Source organism: Rhinoderma darwinii, chromosome 3 (assembly GCF_050947455.1).
Source record: "Rhinoderma darwinii isolate aRhiDar2 chromosome 3, aRhiDar2.hap1, whole genome shotgun sequence".
In the NCBI taxonomy this organism is placed as follows: Eukaryota; Metazoa; Chordata; class Amphibia; order Anura; family Rhinodermatidae; genus Rhinoderma; species Rhinoderma darwinii.
Genome location: NC_134689.1, coordinates 411,011,906 through 411,030,945, shown reverse-complemented (window position 1 = coordinate 411,030,945; position 19,040 = coordinate 411,011,906). Strand labels below are relative to the sequence as shown.

Here is a 19,040-nt window from a genome sequence, read left to right as displayed (position 1 = left end):
TTACAGTAAAGAATCTCAGTCTGTGATGATGGTGAATTTTTTTTCCTCCCGACGTACTTGATGCTGTCTTGTTCTGGTTAAAGCCCTGGCTTTAAAAATAAAATAATAAATAAAAAAATGTACCCTACATTGATATATTTGTACATAGTAAATAGATGGCACCTAAGGAATGTTGAAGAAAACTCAATAGCCTTTCTTGTTATCCATCTTCACCTTAAATGGTATTTTTGATTTCTACTTATACTCAATTTCTTTGTAAAATCGCATGGCCCTTAAATCCAATTTAGTTAAAGAAAGAAAAATGCTTACAGAGGATTTCCTTATCGAGTAAAAATCTCACTCTCAGCGTCCCATTATTTACTTGGAAGCATTTAACGCTAACGGCAAGATGGCACGAAGCTTCTAGGCTTTTGGAGTTTGGTTAAAATTGGTTTAATTTAAAACCGGTTTCTTCAATCAATCAGAATGAGCAGGTAATCAGCATTTTGTCAACAAGACATTGGTTCTGAACAGGGTCAATAAATTCATCATCAAATGACCTTGTGGCGCAACGGTAGCGCGTCTGACTCCAGATCAGAAGGTTGCGTGTTCAAATCACGTCAGGTTCAGTTGTTGCTTTGATCATCATAATGAGAGTACAGAATGCTAGTTTTTCATCCAGCTAGTTCCAGTTCCTTTGATAAGAGAATTAGGACTCACCTTGAAGTCAAAGTTTTTGGACTTCTCCTTTTTTAAGGCGGCAATATCTACGCAGCTTTTATTATTGCAATGAAAAAAGGGAAAATGTTGCTGTTGTATCAAGAAAGATATCAAGGTTCCTCTTAAATCATTCAACAAATCAACCATCACAAAATCCTTTGGCAGAGAGTTCCAAAGTCTCACTGCTCTTACAGTAAAGAATCTCAGTCTGTGATGATGGTGAATTTTTTTTCTTCCCGACGTACTTGATGCTGTCTTGTTCTGGTTAAAGCCCTGGCTTTAAAAATAAAATAATAAATAAAAAAATGTACCCTACATTGATATATTTGTACATAGTAAATAGATGGCACCTAAGAAATGTTGAAGAAAACTCAATAGCCTTTCTTGTTATCCATCTTCACCTTAAATGGTATTTTTAATTTCTACTTATACTCAATTTCTTTGTAAAATCGCATGGCCCTTAAATCCAATTTAGTTAAAGAAAGAAAAATGCTTACAGAGGATTTCCTTATCGAGTAAAAATCTCACTCTCAGCGTCCCATTATTTACTTGGAAGCATTTAACGCTAACGGCAAGATGGCACGAAGCTTCTAGGCTTTTGGAGTTTGGTTAAAATTGGTTTAATTTAAAACCGGTTTCTTCAATCAATCAGAATGAGCAGGTAATCAGCATTTTGTCAACAAGACATTGGTTCTGAACAGGGTCAATAAATTCAACATCAAATGACCTTGTGGCGCAACGGTAGCGCATCTGACTCCAGATCAGAAGGTTGCGTGTTCAAATCACGTCAGGGTCAGTTGTTGCTTTGATCATCATAATGAGAGTAGAGAATGCTAGTTTTTCATCCAGCTAGTTCCAGTTCCTTTGATAAGAGAATTAGGACTCACCTTGAAGTCAAAGTTTTTGGACTTCTCCTTTTTTAAGGCGGCAATATCTACGCAGCTTTTATTATTGCAATGAAAAAAGGGAAAATGTTGCTGTTGTATCAAGAAAGATATCCAGGTTCCTCTTAAATCATTCAACAAATCAACCATCACAAAATCCTTTGGCAGAGAGTTCCAAAGTCTCACTGCTCTTACAGTAAAGAATCTCAGTCTGTGATGATGGTGAATTTTTTTTCCTCCCGACGTACTTGATGCTGTCTTGTTCTGGTTAAAGCCCTGGCTTTAAAAATAAAATAATAAATAAAAAAATGTACCCTACATTGATATATTTGTACATAGTAAATAGATGGCACCTAAGAAATGTTGAAGAAAACTCAATAGCCTTTCTTGTTATCCATCTTCACCTTAAATGGTATTTTTGATTTCTACTTATACTCAATTTCTTTGTAAAATCGCATGGCCCTTAAATCCAATTTAGTTAAAGAAAGAAAAATGCTTACAGAGGATTTCCTTATCGAGTAAAAATCTCACTCTCAGCGTCCCATTATTTACTTGGAAGCATTTAACGCTAACGGCAAGATGGCACGAAGCTTCTAGGCTTTTGGAGTTTGGTTAAAATTGGTTTAATTTAAAACCGGTTTCTTCAATCAATCAGAATGAGCAGGTAATCAGCATTTTGTCAACAAGACATTGGTTCTGAACAGGGTCAATAAATTCATCATCAAATGACCTTGTGGCGCAACGGTAGCCCGTCTGACTCCAGATCAGAAGGTTGCGTGTTCAAATCACGTCAGGGTCAGTTGTTGCTTTGATCATCATAATGAGAGTACAGAATGCTAGTTTTTCATCCAGCTAGTTCCAGTTCCTTTGATAAGAGAATTAGGACTCACCTTGAAGTCAAACTTTTTGGACTTCTCCTTTTTTAAAGCGGCAATATCTTCGCAGCTTTTATTATTGCAATGACAAAAGGGAAAATGTTGCTGTTGTATCAAGAAAGATATCCAGGTTCCTCTTAAATCATTCAACAAATCAACCATCACAAAATCCTTTGGCAGAGAGTTCCAAAGTCTTACTGCTCTTACAGTAAAGAATCTCAGTCTGTGATGATGGTGAATTTTTTTTCCTCCCGACGTACTTGATGCTGTCTTGTTCTGGTTAAAGCCCTGGCTTTAAAAATAAAATAATAAATAAAAAAATGTACCCTACATTGATATATTTGTACATAGTAAATAGATGGCACCTAAGAAATGTTGAAGAAAACTCAATAGCCTTTCTTGTTATCCATCTTCACCTTAAATGGTATTTTTGATTTCTACTTATACTCAATTTCTTTGTAAAATCGCATGGCCCTTAAATCCAATTTAGTTAAAGAAAGAAAAATGCTTACAGAGGATTTCCTTATCGAGTAAAAATCTCACTCTCAGCGTCCCATTATTTACTTGGAAGCATTTAACGCTAACGGCAAGATGGCACGAAGCTTCTAGGCTTTTGGAGTTTGGTTAAAATTGGTTTAATTTAAAACCGGTTTCTTCAATCAATCAGAATGAGCAGGTAATCAGCATTTTGTCAACAAGACATTGGTTCTGAACAGGGTCAATAAATTCATCATCAAATGACCTTGTGGCGCAACGGTAGCGCGTCTGACTCCAGATCAGAAGGTTGCGTGTTCAAATCACGTCAGGGTCAGTTGTTGCTTTGATCATCATAATGAGAGTACAGAATGCTAGTTTTTCATCCAGCTAGTTCCAGTTCCTTTGATAAGAGAATTAGGACTCACCTTGAAGTCAAACTTTTTGGACTTCTCCTTTTTTAAAGCGGCAATATCTTCGCAGCTTTTATTATTGCAATGAAAAAAGGGAAAATGTTGCTGTTGTATCAAGAAAGATATCCAGGTTCCTCTTAAATCATTCAACAAATCAACCATCACAAAATCCTTTGGCAGAGAGTTCCAAAGTCTCACTGCTCTTACAGTAAAGAATTTCAGTCTGTGATGATGGTGAATTTTTTTTCCTCCCGACGTACTTGATGCTGTCTTGTTCTGGTTAAAGCCCTGGCTTTAAAAATAAAATAATAAATAAAAAAATGTACCCTACATTGATATATTTGTACATAGTAAATAGATGGCACCTAAGGAATGTTGAAGAAAACTCAATAGCCTTTCTTGTTATCCATCTTCACCTTAAATGGTATTTTTGATTTCTACTTATACTCAATTTCTTTGTAAAATCGCATGGCCCTTAAATCCAATTTAGTTAAAGAAAGAAAAATGCTTACAGAGGATTTCCTTATCGAGTAAAAATCTCACTCTCAGCGTCCCATTATTTACTTGGAAGCATTTAACGCTAACGGCAAGATGGCACGAAGCTTCTAGGCTTTTGGAGTTTGGTTAAAATTGGTTTAATTTAAAACCGGTTTCTTCAATCAATCAGAATGAGCAGGTAATCAGCATTTTGTCAACAAGACATTGGTTCTGAACAGGGTCAATAAATTCATCATCAAATGACCTTGTGGCGCAACGGTAGCGCGTCTGACTCCAGATCAGAAGGTTGCGTGTTCAAATCACGTCAGGTTCAGTTGTTGCTTTGATCATCATAATGAGAGTACAGAATGCTAGTTTTTCATCCAGCTAGTTCCAGTTCCTTTGATAAGAGAATTAGGACTCACCTTGAAGTCAAAGTTTTTGGACTTCTCCTTTTTTAAGGCGGCAATATCTACGCAGCTTTTATTATTGCAATGAAAAAAGGGAAAATGTTGCTGTTGTATCAAGAAAGATATCAAGGTTCCTCTTAAATCATTCAACAAATCAACCATCACAAAATCCTTTGGCAGAGAGTTCCAAAGTCTCACTGCTCTTACAGTAAAGAATCTCAGTCTGTGATGATGGTGAATTTTTTTTCTTCCCGACGTACTTGATGCTGTCTTGTTCTGGTTAAAGCCCTGGCTTTAAAAATAAAATAATAAATAAAAAAATGTACCCTACATTGATATATTTGTACATAGTAAATAGATGGCACCTAAGAAATGTTGAAGAAAACTCAATAGCCTTTCTTGTTATCCATCTTCACCTTAAATGGTATTTTTAATTTCTACTTATACTCAATTTCTTTGTAAAATCGCATGGCCCTTAAATCCAATTTAGTTAAAGAAAGAAAAATGCTTACAGAGGATTTCCTTATCGAGTAAAAATCTCACTCTCAGCGTCCCATTATTTACTTGGAAGCATTTAACGCTAACGGCAAGATGGCACGAAGCTTCTAGGCTTTTGGAGTTTGGTTAAAATTGGTTTAATTTAAAACCGGTTTCTTCAATCAATCAGAATGAGCAGGTAATCAGCATTTTGTCAACAAGACATTGGTTCTGAACAGGGTCAATAAATTCAACATCAAATGACCTTGTGGCGCAACGGTAGCGCGTCTGACTCCAGATCAGAAGGTTGCGTGTTCAAATCACGTCAGGGTCAGTTGTTGCTTTGATCATCATAATGAGAGTAGAGAATGCTAGTTTTTCATCCAGCTAGTTCCAGTTCCTTTGATAAGAGAATTAGGACTCACCTTGAAGTCAAAGTTTTTGGACTTCTCCTTTTTTAAGGCGGCAATATCTACGCAGCTTTTATTATTGCAATGAAAAAAGGGAAAATGTTGCTGTTGTATCAAGAAAGATATCCAGGTTCCTCTTAAATCATTCAACAAATCAACCATCACAAAATCCTTTGGCAGAGAGTTCCAAAGTCTTACTGCTCTTACAGTAAAGAATCTCAGTCTGTGATGATGGTGAATTTTTTTTCCTCCCGACGTACTTGATGCTGTCTTGTTCTGGTTAAAGCCCTGGCTTTAAAAATAAAATAATAAATAAAAAAATGTACCCTACATTGATATATTTGTACATAGTAAATAGATGGCACCTAAGAAATGTTGAAGAAAACTCAATAGCCTTTCTTGTTATCCATCTTCACCTTAAATGGTATTTTTGATTTCTACTTATACTCAATTTCTTTGTAAAATCGCATGGCCCTTAAATCCAATTTAGTTAAAGAAAGAAAAATGCTTACAGAGGATTTCCTTATCGAGTAAAAATCTCACTCTCAGCGTCCCATTATTTACTTGGAAGCATTTAACGCTAACGGCAAGATGGCACGAAGCTTCTAGGCTTTTGGAGTTTGGTTAAAATTGGTTTAATTTAAAACCGGTTTCTTCAATCAATCAGAATGAGCAGGTAATCAGCATTTTGTCAACAAGACATTGGTTCTGAACAGGGTCAATAAATTCACCATCTAATGACCTTGTGGCGCAACGGTAGCGCGTCTGACTCCAGATCAGAAGGTTGCGTGTTCAAATCACGTCTGGGTCAGTTGTTGCTTTGATCATCATAATGTGAGTACAGAATGCTAATTTTCATCCAGGTAGTTCCAATTCCTTTGATAAGAGAATTAGGACTCACCTTGAAGTCAAACTTTTTGGACTTCTCCTTTTTTAAAGCGGCAATATCTTCGCAGCTTTTATTATTGCAATGAAAAAAGGGAAAATGTTGCTGTTGTATCAAGAAAGATATCCAGGTTCCTCTTAAATCATTCAACAAATCAACCATCACAAAATCCTTTGACAGAGAGTTCCAAAGTCTCACTGCTCTTACAGTAAAGAATCTCAGTCTGTGATGATGGTGAAGTTTTTTTCCTCCCGACGTACTTGATGCTGTCTTGTTCTGGTTAAAGCCCTGGCTTTAAAAATAAAATAATAAATAAAAAAATGTACCCTACATTGATATATTTGTACATAGTAAATAGATGGCACCTAAGAAATGTTGAAGAAAACTCAATAGCCTTTCTTGTTATCCATCTTCACCTTAAATGGTATTTTTGATTTCTACTTATACTCAATTTCTTTGTAAAATCGCATGGCCCTTAAATCCAATTTAGTTAAAGAAAGAAAAATGCTTACAGAGGATTTCCTTATCGAGTAAAAATCTCACTCTCAGCGTCCCATTATTTACTTGGAAGCATTTAACGCTAACGGCAAGATGGCACGAAGCTTCTAGGCTTTTGGAGTTTGGTTAAAATTGGTTTAATTTAAAACCGGTTTCTTCAATCAATCAGAATGAGCAGGTAATCAGCATTTTGTCAACAAGACATTGGTTCTGAACAGGGTCAATAAATTCATCATCAAATGACCTTGTGGCGCAACGGTAGCGCGTCTGACTCCAGATCAGAAGGTTGCGTGTTCAAATCACGTCAGGTTCAGTTGTTGCTTTGATCATCATAATGAGAGTACAGAATGCTAGTTTTTCATCCAGCTAGTTCCAGTTCCTTTGATAAGAGAATTAGGACTCACCTTGAAGTCAAAGTTTTTGGACTTCTCCTTTTTTAAGGCGGCAATATCTACGCAGCTTTTATTATTGCAATGAAAAAAGGGAAAATGTTGCTGTTGTATCAAGAAAGATATCAAGGTTCCTCTTAAATCATTCAACAAATCAACCATCACAAAATCCTTTGGCAGAGAGTTCCAAAGTCTCACTGCTCTTACAGTAAAGAATCTCAGTCTGTGATGATGGTGAATTTTTTTTCTTCCCGACGTACTTGATGCTGTCTTGTTCTGGTTAAAGCCCTGGCTTTAAAAATAAAATAATAAATAAAAAAATGTACCCTACATTTCCTTTGATAAGAGAATTAGGACTCACCTTGAAGTCAAACTTTTTGGACTTCTCCTTTTTTAAAGCGGCAATATCTTCGCAGCTTTTATTATTGCAATGACAAAAGGGAAAATGTTGCTGTTGTATCAAGAAAGATATCCAGGTTCCTCTTAAATCATTCAACAAATCAACCATCACAAAATCCTTTGGCAGAGAGTTCCAAAGTCTTACTGCTCTTACAGTAAAGAATCTCAGTCTGTGATGATGGTGAATTTTTTTTCCTCCCGACGTACTTGATGCTGTCTTGTTCTGGTTAAAGCCCTGGCTTTAAAAATAAAATAATAAATAAAAAAATGTACCCTACATTGATATATTTGTACATAGTAAATAGATGGCACCTAAGAAATGTTGAAGAAAACTCAATAGCCTTTCTTGTTATCCATCTTCACCTTAAATGGTATTTTTGATTTCTACTTATACTCAATTTCTTTGTAAAATCGCATGGCCCTTAAATCCAATTTAGTTAAAGAAAGAAAAATGCTTACAGAGGATTTCCTTATCGAGTAAAAATCTCACTCTCAGCGTCCCATTATTTACTTGGAAGCATTTAACGCTAACGGCAAGATGGCACGAAGCTTCTAGGCTTTTGGAGTTTGGTTAAAATTGGTTTAATTTAAAACCGGTTTCTTCAATCAATCAGAATGAGCAGGTAATCAGCATTTTGTCAACAAGACATTGGTTCTGAACAGGGTCAATAAATTCATCATCTAATGACCTTGTGGCGCAACGGTAGCGCGTCTGACTCCAGATCAGAAGGTTGCGTGTTCAAATCACGTCTGGGTCAGTTGTTGCTTTGATCATCATAATGTGAGTACAGAATGCTAATTTTCATCCAGGTAGTTCCAATTCCTTTGATAAGAGAATTAGGACTCACCTTGAAGTCAAACTTTTTGGACTTCTCCTTTTTTAAAGCGGCAATATCTTCGCAGCTTTTATTATTGCAATGAAAAAAGGGAAAATGTTGCTGTTGTATCAAGAACGATATCCAGGTTCCTCTTAAATCATTCAACAAATCAACCATCACAAAATCCTTTGACAGAGAGTTCCAAAGTCTCACTGCTCTTACAGTAAAGAATCTCAGTCTGTGATGATGGTGAAGTTTTTTTCCTCCCGACGTACTTGATGCTGTCTTGTTCTGGTTAAAGCCCTGGCTTTAAAAATAAAATAATAAATAAAAAAATGTACCCTACATTGATATATTTGTACATAGTAAATAGATGGCACCTAAGAAATGTTGAAGAAAACTCAATAGCCTTTCTTGTTATCCATCTTCACCTTAAATGGTATTTTTGATTTCTACTTATACTCAATTTCTTTGTAAAATCGCATGGCCCTTAAATCCAATTTAGTTAAAGAAAGAAAAATGCTTACAGAGGATTTCCTTATCGAGTAAAAATCTCACTCTCAGCGTCCCATTATTTACTTGGAAGCATTTAACGCTAACGGCAAGATGGCACGAAGCTTCTAGGCTTTTGGAGTTTGGTTAAAATTGGTTTAATTTAAAACCGGTTTCTTCAATCAATCAGAATGAGCAGGTAATCAGCATTTTGTCAACAAGACATTGGTTCTGAACAGGGTCAATAAATTCAACATCAAATGACCTTGTGGCGCAACGGTAGCGCGTCTGACTCCAGATCAGAAGGTTGCGTGTTCAAATCACGTCAGGGTCAGTTGTTGCTTTGATCATCATAATGAGAGTACAGAATGCTAGTTTTTCATCCAGCTAGTTCCAGTTCCTTTGATAAGAGAATTAGGACTCACCTTGAAGTCAAACTTTTTGGACTTCTCCTTTTTTAAAGCGGCAATATTTTCGCAGCTTTTATTATTGCAATGAAAAAAGGGAAAATGTTGCTGTTGTATCAAGAAAGATATCCAGGTTCCTCTTAAATCATTCAACAAATCAACCATCACAAAATCCTTTGGCAGAGAGTTCCAAAGTCTCACTGCTCTTACAGTAAAGAATCTCAGTCTGTGATGATGGTGAATTTTTTTTCCTCCCGACGTACTTGATGCTGTCTTGTTCTGGTTAAAGCCCTGGCTTTAAAAATAAAATAATAAATAAAAAAATGTACCCTACATTGATATATTTGTACATAGTAAATAGATGGCACCTAAGAAATGTTGAAGAAAACTCAATAGCCTTTCTTGTTATCCATCTTCACCTTAAATGGTATTTTTGATTTCTACTTATACTCAATTTCTTTGTAAAATCGCATGGCCCTTAAATCCAATTTAGTTAAAGAAAGAAAAATGCTTACAGAGGATTTCCTTATCGAGTAAAAATCTCACTCTCAGCGTCTCATTATTTACTTGGAAGCATTTAACGCTAACGGCAAGATGGCACGAAGCTTCTAGGCTTTTGGAGTTTGGTTAAAATTGGTTTAATTTAAAACCGGTTTCTTCAATCAATCAGAATGAGCAGGTAATCAGCATTTTGTCAACAAGACATTGGTTCTGAACCGGGTCAATAAATTCATCATCAAATGACCTTGTGGCGCAACGGTAGCGCGTCTGACTCCAGATCAGAAGGTTGCGTGTTCACATCACGTCAGGTTCAGTTGTTGCTTTGATCATCATAATGAGAGTACAGAATGCTAGTTTTTCATACAGCTAGTTCCAGTTCCTTTGATAAGAGAATTAGGACTCACCTTGAAGTCAAAGTTTTTGGACTTTTCCTTTTTTAAGGCGGCAATATCTACGCAGCTTTTATTATTGCAATGAAAAAAGGGAAAATGTTGCTGTTGTATCAAGAAAGATATCCAGGTTCCTCTTAAATCATTCAACAAATCAACCATCACAAAATCCTTTGGCAGAGAGTTCCAAAGTCTCACTGCTCTTACAGTAAAGAATCTCAGTCTGTGATGATGGTGAATTTTTTTTCCTCCCGACGTACTTGATGCTGTCTTGTTCTGGTTAAAGCCCTGGCTTTAAAAATAAAATAATAAATAAAAAAATGTACCCTACATTGATATATTTGTACATAGTAAATAGATGGCACCTAAGAAATGTTGAAGAAAACTCAATAGCCTTTCTTGTTATCCATCTTCACCTTAAATGGTATTTTTGATTTCTACTTATACTCAATTTCTTTGTAAAATCGCATGGCCCTTAAATCCAATTTAGTTAAAGAAAGAAAAATGCTTACAGAGGATTTCCTTATCGAGTAAAAATCTCACTCTCAGCGTCCCATTATTTACTTGGAAGCATTTACCGCTAACGGCAAGATGGCACGAAGCTTCTAGGCTTTTGGAGTTTGGTTAAAATTGGTTTAATTTAAAACCGGTTTCTTCAATCAATCAGAATGAGCAGGTAATCAGCATTTTGTCAACAAGACATTGGTTCTGAACAGGGTCAATAAATTCATCATCAAATGACCTTGTGGCGCAACGGTAGCGCATCTGACTCCAGATCAGAAGGTTGCGTGTTCAAATCACGTCTGGGTCAGTTGTTGCTTTGATCATCATAATGTGAGTACAGAATGCTAATTTTCATCCAGCTAGTTCCAATTCCTTTGATAAGAGAATTAGGACTCACCTTGAAGTCAAACTTTTTGGACTTCTCCTTTTTTAAAGCGGCAATATCTTCGCAGCTTTTATTATTGCAATGAAAAAAGGGAAAATGTTGCTGTTGTATCAAGAAAGATATCCAGGTTCCTCTTAAATCATTCAACAAATCAACCATCACAAAATCCTTTGGCAGAGAGTTCCAAAGTCTCACTGCTCTTACAGTAAAGAATCTCAGTCTGTGATGATGGTGAATTTTTTTTCCTCCCGACGTACTTGATGCTGTCTTGTTCTGGTTAAAGCCCTGGCTTTAAAAATAAAATAATAAATAAAAAAATGTACCCTACATTGATATATTTGTACATAGTAAATAGATGGCACCTAAGAAATGTTGAAGAAAACTCAATAGCCTTTCTTGTTATCCATCTTCACCTTAAATGGTATTTTTGATTTCTACTTATACTCAATTTCTTTGTAAAATCGCATGGCCCTTAAATCCAATTTAGTTAAAGAAAGAAAAATGCTTACAGAGGATTTCCTTATCGAGTAAAAATCTCATTCTCAGCGTCCCATTATTTACTTGGAAGCATTTAACGCTAACGGCAAGATGGCACGAAGCTTCTAGGCTTTTGGAGTTTGGTTAAAATTGGTTTAATTTAAAACCGGTTTCTTCAATCAATCAGAATGAGCAGGTAATCAGCATTTTGTCAACAAGACATTGGTTCTGAACAGGGTCAATAAATTCATCATCAAATGACCTTGTGGCGCAACGGTAGCGCGTCTGACTCCAGATCAGAAGGTTGTGTGTTCAAATCACGTCAGGGTCAGTTGTTGCTTTGATCATCATAATGAGAGTAGAGAATGCTAGTTTTTCATCCAGCTAGTTCCAGTTCCTTTGATAAGAGAATTAGGACTCACCTTGAAGTCAAAGTTTTTGGACTTCTCCTTTTTTAAGGCGGCAATATCTACGCAGCTTTTATTATTGCAATGAAAAAAGGGAAAATGTTGCTGTTGTATCAAGAAAGATATCCAGGTTCCTCTTAAATCATTCAACAAATCAACCATCACAAAATCCTTTGGCAGAGAGTTCCAAAGTCTCACTGCTCTTACAGTAAAGAATCTCAGTCTGTGATGATGGTGAATTTTTTTTCCTCCCGACGTACTTGATGCTGTCTTGTTCTGGTTAAAGCCCTGGCTTTAAAAATAAAATAATAAATAAAAAAATGTACCCTAGATTGATATATTTGTACATAGTAAATAGATGGCACCTAAGAAATGTTGAAGAAAACTCAATAGCCTTTCTTGTTATCCATCTTCACCTTAAATGGTATTTTTGATTTCTACTTATACTCAATTTCTTTGTAAAATCGCATGGCCCTTAAATCCAATTTAGTTAAAGAAAGAAAAATGCTTACAGAGGATTTCTTTATCGAGTAAAAATCTCACTCTCAGCGTCCCATTATTTACTTGGAAGCATTTAACGCTAACGGCAAGATGGCACGAAGCTTCTAGGCTTTTGGAGTTTGGTTAAAATTGGTTTAATTTAAAACCCGTTTCTTCAATCAATCAGAATGAGCAGGTAATCAGCATTTTGTCAACAAGACATTGGTTCTGAACAGGGTCAATAAATTCATCATCAAATGACCTTGTGGCGCAACGGTAGCGCGTCTGACTCCAGATCAGAAGGTTGCGTGTTCAAATCACGTCAGGGTCATTTGTTGCTTTGATCATCATAATGTGAGTACAGAATGCTAATTTTCATCCAGCTAGTTCCAGTTCCTTTGATAAGAGAATTAGGACTCACCTTGAAGTCAAACTTTTTGGACTTCTCCTTTTTTAAAGCGGCAATATCTTCGCAGCTTTTATTATTGCAATGACAAAAGGGAAAATGTTGCTGTTGTATCAAGAAAGATATCCAGGTTCCTCTTAAATCATTCAACAAATCAACCATCACAAAATCCTTTGGCAGAGAGTTCCAAAGTCTTACTGCTCTTACAGTAAAGAATCTCAGTCTGTGATGATGGTGAATTTTTTTTCCTCCCGACGTACTTGATGCTGTCTTGTTCTGGTTAAAGCCCTGGCTTTAAAAATAAAATAATAAATAAAAAAATGTACCCTACATTGATATATTTGTACATAGTAAATAGATGGCACCTAAGAAATGTTGAAGAAAACTCAATAGCCTTTCTTGTTATCCATCTTCACCTTAAATGGTATTTTTGATTTCTACTTATACTCAATTTCTTTGTAAAATCGCATGGCCCTTAAATCCAATTTAGTTAAAGAAAGAAAAATGCTTACAGAGGATTTCCTTATCGAGTAAAAATCTCACTCTCAGCGTCCCATTATTTACTTGGAAACATTTAACGCTAACGGCAAGATGGCACGAAGCTTCTAGGCTTTTGGAGTTTGGTTAAAATTGGTTTAATTTAAAACCGGTTTCTTCAATCAATCAGAATGAGCAGGTAATCAGCATTTTGTCAACAAGACATTGGTTCTGAACAGGGTCAATAAATTCATCATCAAATGACCTTGTGGCGCAAAGGTAGCGCGTCTGACTCCAGATCAGAAGGTTGTGTGTTCAAATCACGTCAGGGTCAGTTGTTGCTTTGATCATCATAATGTGAGTACAGAATGCTAATTTTCATCCAGCTAGTTCCAGTTCCTTTGATAAGAGAATTAGGACTCACCTTGAAGTCAAAGTTTTTGGACTTCTCCTTTTTTAAGGCGGCAATATCTACGCAGCTTTTATTATTGCAATGAAAAAAGGGAAAATGTTGCTGTTGTATCAAGAAAGATATCCAGGTTCCTCTTAAATCATTCAACAAATCAACCATCACAAAATCCTTTGGCAGAGAGTTCCAAAGTCTCACTGCTCTTACAGTAAAGAATCTCAGTCTGTGATGATGGTGAATTTTTTGTCCTCCCGACTTACTTGATGCTGTCTTGTTCTGGTTAAAGCCCTGGCTTTAAAAATAAAATAATAAATAAAAAAATGTACCCTACATTGATATATTTGTACATAGTAAATAGATGGCACCTAAGAAATGTTGAAGAAAACTCAATAGCCTTTCTTGTTATCCATCTTCACCTTAAATGGTATTTTTGATTTCTACTTATACTCAATTTCTTTGTAAAATCGCATGGCCCTTAAATCCAATTTAGTTAAAGAAAGAAAAATGCTTACAGAGGATTTCCTTATCGAGTAAAAATCTCACTCTCAGCGTCCCATTATTTAATTGGAAGCATTTAACGCTAACGGCAAGATGGCACGAAGCTTCTAGGCTTTTGGAGTTTGGATAAAATTGGTTTAATTTAAAACCGGTTTCTTCAATCAATCAGAATGAGCAGGTAATCAGCATTTTGACAACAAGACATTGGTTCTGAACAGGGTCAATAAATTCATCATCTAATGACCTTGTGGCGCAATGGTAGCGCGTCTGACTCCAGATCAGAAGGTTGCGTGTTCAAATCACGTCTGGGTCAGTTGTTGCTTTGATCATCATAATGTGAGTACAGAATGCTAATTTTCATCCAGCTAGTTCCAATTCCTTTGATAAGAGAATTAGGACTCACCTTGAAGTCAAACTTTTTGGACTTCTCCTTTTTTAAAGCGGCAATATCTTCGCAGCTTTTATTATTGCAATGAAAAAAGGGAAAATGTTGCTGTTGTATCAAGAAAGATATCCAGGTTCCTCTTAAATCATTCAACAAATCAACCATCACAAAATCCTTTGGCAGAGAGTTCCAAAGTCTCACTGCTCTTACAGTAAAGAATCTCAGTCTGTGATGATGGTGAATTTTTTTTCCTCCCGACGTACTTAATGCTGTCTTGTTCTGGTTAAAGCCCTGGCTTTAAAAATAAAATAATAAATAAAAAAATGTACCCTACATTGATATATTTGTACATAGTAAATAGATGGCACCTAAGAAATGTTGAAGAAAACTCAATAGCCTTTCTTGTTATCCATCTTCACCTTAAATGGTATTTTTGATTTCTACTTATACTCAATTTCTTTGTAAAATCGCATGGCCCTTAAAACTAATTTAGTTAAAGAAAGAAAAATGCTTACAGAGGATTTCCTTATCGAGTAAAAATCTCACTCTCAGCGTCCCATTATTTACTTGGAAGCATTTAACGCTAACGGCAAGATGGCACGAAGCTTCTAGGCTTTTGGAGTTTGGTTAAAATTGGTTTAATTTAAAACCGGTTTCTTCAATCAATCAGAATGAGCAGGTAATCAGCATTTTGTCAACAAGACATTGGTTCTGAACAGGGTCAATAAATTCATCATCAAATGACCTTGTGGCGCAACGGTAGCGCGTCTGACTCCAGATCAGAAGGTTGCGTGTTCAAATCACGTCTGGGTCAGTTGTTGCTTTGATCATCATAATGTGAGTACAGAATGCTAATTTTCATCCAGCTAGTTCCAATTCCTTTGATAAGAGAATTAGGACTCACCTTGAAGTCAAACTTTTTGGACTTCTCCTTTTTTAAAGCGGCAATATCTTCGCAGCTTTTATTATTGCAATGAAAAAAGGGAAAATGTTGCTGTTGTATCAAGAAAGATATCCAGGTTCCTCTTAAATCATTCAACAAATCAACCATCACAAAATCCTTTGGCAGAGAGTTCCAAAGTCTCACTGCTCTTACAGTAAAGAATCTCAGTCTGTGATGATGGTGAATTTTTTTTCCTCCCGACGTACTTGATGCTGTCTTGTTCTGGTTAAAGCCCTGGCTTTAAAAATAAAATAATAAATAAAAAAATGTACCCTACATTGATATATTTGTACATAGTAAATAGATGGCACCTAAGAAATGTTGAAGAAAACTCAATAGCCTTTCTTGTTATCCATCTTCACCTTAAATGGTATTTTTGATTTCTACTTATACTCAATTTCTTTGTAAAATCGCATGGCCCTTAAATCCAATTTAGTTAAAGAAAGAAAAATGCTTACAGAGGATTTCCTTATCGAGTAAAAATCTCATTCTCAGCGTCCCATTATTTACTTGGAAGCATTTAACGCTAACGGCAAGATGGCACGAAGCTTCTAGGCTTTTGGAGTTTGGTTAAAATTGGTTTAATTTAAAACCGGTTTCTTCAATCAATCAGAATGAGCAGGTAATCAGCATTTTGTCAACAAGACATTGGTTCTGAACAGGGTCAATAAATTCATCATCAAATGACCTTGTGGCGCAACGGTAGCGCGTCTGACTCCAGATCAGAAGGTTGTGTGTTCAAATCACGTCAGGGTCAGTTGTTGCTTTGATCATCATAATGAGAGTAGAGAATGCTAGTTTTTCATCCAGCTAGTTCCAGTTCCTTTGATAAGAGAATTAGGACTCACCTTGAAGTCAAAGTTTTTGGACTTCTCCTTTTTTAAGGCGGCAATATCTACGCAGCTTTTATTATTGCAATGAAAAAAGGGAAAATGTTGCTGTTGTATCAAGAAAGATATCCAGGTTCCTCTTAAATCATTCAACAAATCAACCATCACAAAATCCTTTGGCAGAGAGTTCCAAAGTCTCACTGCTCTTACAGTAAAGAATCTCAGTCTGTGATGATGGTGAATTTTTTTTCCTCCCGACGTACTTGATGCTGTCTTGTTCTGGTTAAAGCCCTGGCTTTAAAAATAAAATAATAAATAAAAAAATGTACCCTAGATTGATATATTTGTACATAGTAAATAGATGGCACCTAAGAAATGTTGAAGAAAACTCAATAGCCTTTCTTGTTATCCATCTTCACCTTAAATGGTATTTTTGATTTCTACTTATACTCAATTTCTTTGTAAAATCGCATGGCCCTTAAATCCAATTTAGTTAAAGAAAGAAAAATGCTTACAGAGGATTTCCTTATCGAGTAAAAATCTCACTCTCAGCGTCCCATTATTTACTTGGAAGCATTTAACGCTAACGGCAAGATGGCACGAAGCTTCTAGGCTTTTGGAGTTTGGTTAAAATTGGTTTAATTTAAAACCCGTTTCTTCAATCAATCAGAATGAGCAGGTAATCAGCATTTTGTCAACAAGACATTGGTTCTGAACAGGGTCAATAAATTCATCATCAAATGACCTTGTGGCGCAACGGTAGCGCGTCTGACTCCAGATCAGAAGGTTGCGTGTTCAAATCACGTCAGGGTCATTTGTTGCTTTGATCATCATAATGTGAGTACAGAATGCTAATTTTCATCCAGCTAGTTCCAGTTCCTTTGATAAGAGAATTAGGACTCACCTTGAAGTCAAACTTTTTGGACTTCTCCTTTTTTAAAGCGGCAATATCTTCGCAGCTTTTATTATTGCAATGACAAAAGGGAAAATGTTGCTGTTGTATCAAGAAAGATATCCAGGTTCCTCTTAAATCATTCAACAAATCAACCATCACAAAATCCTTTGGCAGAGAGTTCCAAAGTCTTACTGCTCTTACAGTAAAGAATCTCAGTCTGTGATGATGGTGAATTTTTTTTCCTCCCGACGTACTTGATGCTGTCTTGTTCTGGTTAAAGCCCTGGCTTTAAAAATAAAATAATAAATAAAAAAATGTACCCTACATTGATATATTTGTACATAGTAAATAGATGGCACCTAAGAAATGTTGAAGAAAACTCAATAGCCTTTCTTGTTATCCATCTTCACCTTAAATGGTATTTTTGATTTCTACTTATACTCAATTTCTTTGTAAAATCGCATGGCCCTTAAATCCAATTTAGTTAAAGAAAGAAAAATGCTTACAGAGGATTTCCTTATCGAGTAAAAATCTCACTCTCAGCGTCCCATTATTTACTTGGAAACATTTAACGCTAACGGCAAGATGGCACGAAGCTTCTAGGCTTTTGGAGTTTGGTTAAAATTGGTTTAATTTAAAACCGGTTTCTTCAATCAATCAGAATGAGCAGGTAATCAGCATTTTGTCAACAAGACATTGGTTCTGAACAGGGTCAATAAATTCATCATCAAATGACCTTGTGGCGCAAAGGTAGCGCGTCTGACTCCAGATCAGAAGGTTGTGTGTTCAAATCACGTCAGGGTCAGTTGTTGCTTTGATCATCATAATGTGAGTACAGAATGCTAATTTTCATCCAGCTAGTTCCAGTTCCTTTGATAAGAGAATTAGGACTCACCTTGAAGTCAAAGTTTTTGGACTTCTCCTTTTTTAAGGCGGCAATATCTACGCAGCTTTTATTATTGCAATGAAAAAAGGGAAAATGTTGCTGTTGTATCAAGAAAGATATCCAGGTTCCTCTTAAATCATTCAACAAATCAACCATCACAAAATCCTTTGGCAGAGAGTTCCAAAGTCTCACTGCTCTTACAGTAAAGAATCTCAGTCTGTGATGATGGTGAATTTTTTGTCCTCCCGACTTACTTGATGCTGTCTTGTTCTGGTTAAAGCCCTGGCTTTAAAAATAAAATAATAAATAAAAAAATGTACCCTACATTGATATATTTGTACATAGTAAATAGATGGCACCTAAGAAATGTTGAAGAAAACTCAATAGCCTTTCTTGTTATCCATCTTCACCTTAAATGGTATTTTTGATTTCTACTTATACTCAATTTCTTTGTAAAATCGCATGGCCCTTAAATCCAATTTAGTTAAAGAAAGAAAAATGCTTACAGAGGATTTCCTTATCGAGTAAAAATCTCACTCTCAGCGTCCCATTATTTAATTGGAAGCATTTAACGCTAACGGCAAGATGGCACGAAGCTTCTAGGCTTTTGGAGTTTGGATAAAATTGGTTTAATTTAAAACCGGTTTCTTCAATCAATCAGAATGAGCAGGTAATCAGCATTTTGACAACAAGACATTGGTTCTGAACAGGGTCAATAAATTCATCATCTAATGACCTTGTGGCGCAATGGTAGCGCGTCTGACTCCAGATCAGAAGGTTGCGTGTTCAAATCACGTCTGGGTCAGTTGTTGCTTTGATCATCATAATGTGAGTACAGAATGCTAATTTTCATCCAGCTAGTTCCAATTCCTTTGATAAGAGAATTAGGACTCACCTTGAAGTCAAACTTTTTGGACTTCTCCTTTTTTAAAGCGGCAATATCTTCGCAGCTTTTATTATTGCAATGAAAAAAGGGAAAATGTTGCTGTTGTATCAAGAAAGATATCCAGGTTCCTCTTAAATCATTCAACAAATCAACCATCACAAAATCCTTTGGCAGAGAGTTCCAAAGTCTCACTGCTCTTACAGTAAAGAATCTCAGTCTGTGATGATGGTGAATTTTTTTTCCTCCCGACGTACTTAATGCTGTCTTGTTCTGG

General features: G+C 36.0%; 20 non-coding genes across 20 annotated transcripts; all 20 read left to right on the top strand.

The window, feature by feature from the left end:
* The first annotated feature begins 536 nt into the window (after positions 1-536).
* Positions 537-608, top strand: TRNAW-CCA (transfer RNA tryptophan (anticodon CCA)). Its single transcript has one exon. It is a non-coding gene; the product is annotated as a tRNA-Trp (tRNA).
* Positions 609-1,423: 815 nt separating this feature from the next.
* TRNAW-CCA (transfer RNA tryptophan (anticodon CCA)) lies at positions 1,424-1,495 on the top strand. Its single transcript has one exon. It is a non-coding gene; the product is annotated as a tRNA-Trp (tRNA).
* An 815-nt stretch (positions 1,496-2,310) lies between these two features.
* TRNAW-CCA (transfer RNA tryptophan (anticodon CCA)) lies at positions 2,311-2,382 on the top strand. Its single transcript has one exon. It is a non-coding gene; the product is annotated as a tRNA-Trp (tRNA).
* Positions 2,383-3,197: 815 nt separating this feature from the next.
* On the top strand, positions 3,198-3,269 carry TRNAW-CCA (transfer RNA tryptophan (anticodon CCA)). The gene has a single exon. It is a non-coding gene; the product is annotated as a tRNA-Trp (tRNA).
* Positions 3,270-4,084: 815 nt separating this feature from the next.
* Positions 4,085-4,156, top strand: TRNAW-CCA (transfer RNA tryptophan (anticodon CCA)). The gene has a single exon. It is a non-coding gene; the product is annotated as a tRNA-Trp (tRNA).
* An 815-nt stretch (positions 4,157-4,971) lies between these two features.
* On the top strand, positions 4,972-5,043 carry TRNAW-CCA (transfer RNA tryptophan (anticodon CCA)). Its single transcript has one exon. It is a non-coding gene; the product is annotated as a tRNA-Trp (tRNA).
* Positions 5,044-5,858: 815 nt separating this feature from the next.
* Positions 5,859-5,930, top strand: TRNAW-CCA (transfer RNA tryptophan (anticodon CCA)). The gene has a single exon. It is a non-coding gene; the product is annotated as a tRNA-Trp (tRNA).
* Positions 5,931-6,744: 814 nt separating this feature from the next.
* TRNAW-CCA (transfer RNA tryptophan (anticodon CCA)) lies at positions 6,745-6,816 on the top strand. The gene has a single exon. It is a non-coding gene; the product is annotated as a tRNA-Trp (tRNA).
* Positions 6,817-7,977: 1,161 nt separating this feature from the next.
* On the top strand, positions 7,978-8,049 carry TRNAW-CCA (transfer RNA tryptophan (anticodon CCA)). Its single transcript has one exon. It is a non-coding gene; the product is annotated as a tRNA-Trp (tRNA).
* An 814-nt stretch (positions 8,050-8,863) lies between these two features.
* TRNAW-CCA (transfer RNA tryptophan (anticodon CCA)) lies at positions 8,864-8,935 on the top strand. The gene has a single exon. It is a non-coding gene; the product is annotated as a tRNA-Trp (tRNA).
* Positions 8,936-10,637: 1,702 nt separating this feature from the next.
* Positions 10,638-10,709, top strand: TRNAW-CCA (transfer RNA tryptophan (anticodon CCA)). Its single transcript has one exon. It is a non-coding gene; the product is annotated as a tRNA-Trp (tRNA).
* An 814-nt stretch (positions 10,710-11,523) lies between these two features.
* TRNAW-CCA (transfer RNA tryptophan (anticodon CCA)) lies at positions 11,524-11,595 on the top strand. The gene has a single exon. It is a non-coding gene; the product is annotated as a tRNA-Trp (tRNA).
* An 815-nt stretch (positions 11,596-12,410) lies between these two features.
* On the top strand, positions 12,411-12,482 carry TRNAW-CCA (transfer RNA tryptophan (anticodon CCA)). The gene has a single exon. It is a non-coding gene; the product is annotated as a tRNA-Trp (tRNA).
* An 814-nt stretch (positions 12,483-13,296) lies between these two features.
* Positions 13,297-13,368, top strand: TRNAW-CCA (transfer RNA tryptophan (anticodon CCA)). The gene has a single exon. It is a non-coding gene; the product is annotated as a tRNA-Trp (tRNA).
* Positions 13,369-14,182: 814 nt separating this feature from the next.
* Positions 14,183-14,254, top strand: TRNAW-CCA (transfer RNA tryptophan (anticodon CCA)). The gene has a single exon. It is a non-coding gene; the product is annotated as a tRNA-Trp (tRNA).
* An 814-nt stretch (positions 14,255-15,068) lies between these two features.
* On the top strand, positions 15,069-15,140 carry TRNAW-CCA (transfer RNA tryptophan (anticodon CCA)). The gene has a single exon. It is a non-coding gene; the product is annotated as a tRNA-Trp (tRNA).
* An 814-nt stretch (positions 15,141-15,954) lies between these two features.
* On the top strand, positions 15,955-16,026 carry TRNAW-CCA (transfer RNA tryptophan (anticodon CCA)). Its single transcript has one exon. It is a non-coding gene; the product is annotated as a tRNA-Trp (tRNA).
* An 815-nt stretch (positions 16,027-16,841) lies between these two features.
* Positions 16,842-16,913, top strand: TRNAW-CCA (transfer RNA tryptophan (anticodon CCA)). The gene has a single exon. It is a non-coding gene; the product is annotated as a tRNA-Trp (tRNA).
* An 814-nt stretch (positions 16,914-17,727) lies between these two features.
* TRNAW-CCA (transfer RNA tryptophan (anticodon CCA)) lies at positions 17,728-17,799 on the top strand. The gene has a single exon. It is a non-coding gene; the product is annotated as a tRNA-Trp (tRNA).
* An 814-nt stretch (positions 17,800-18,613) lies between these two features.
* On the top strand, positions 18,614-18,685 carry TRNAW-CCA (transfer RNA tryptophan (anticodon CCA)). The gene has a single exon. It is a non-coding gene; the product is annotated as a tRNA-Trp (tRNA).
* The last annotated feature ends 355 nt before the right edge of the window (positions 18,686-19,040 follow it).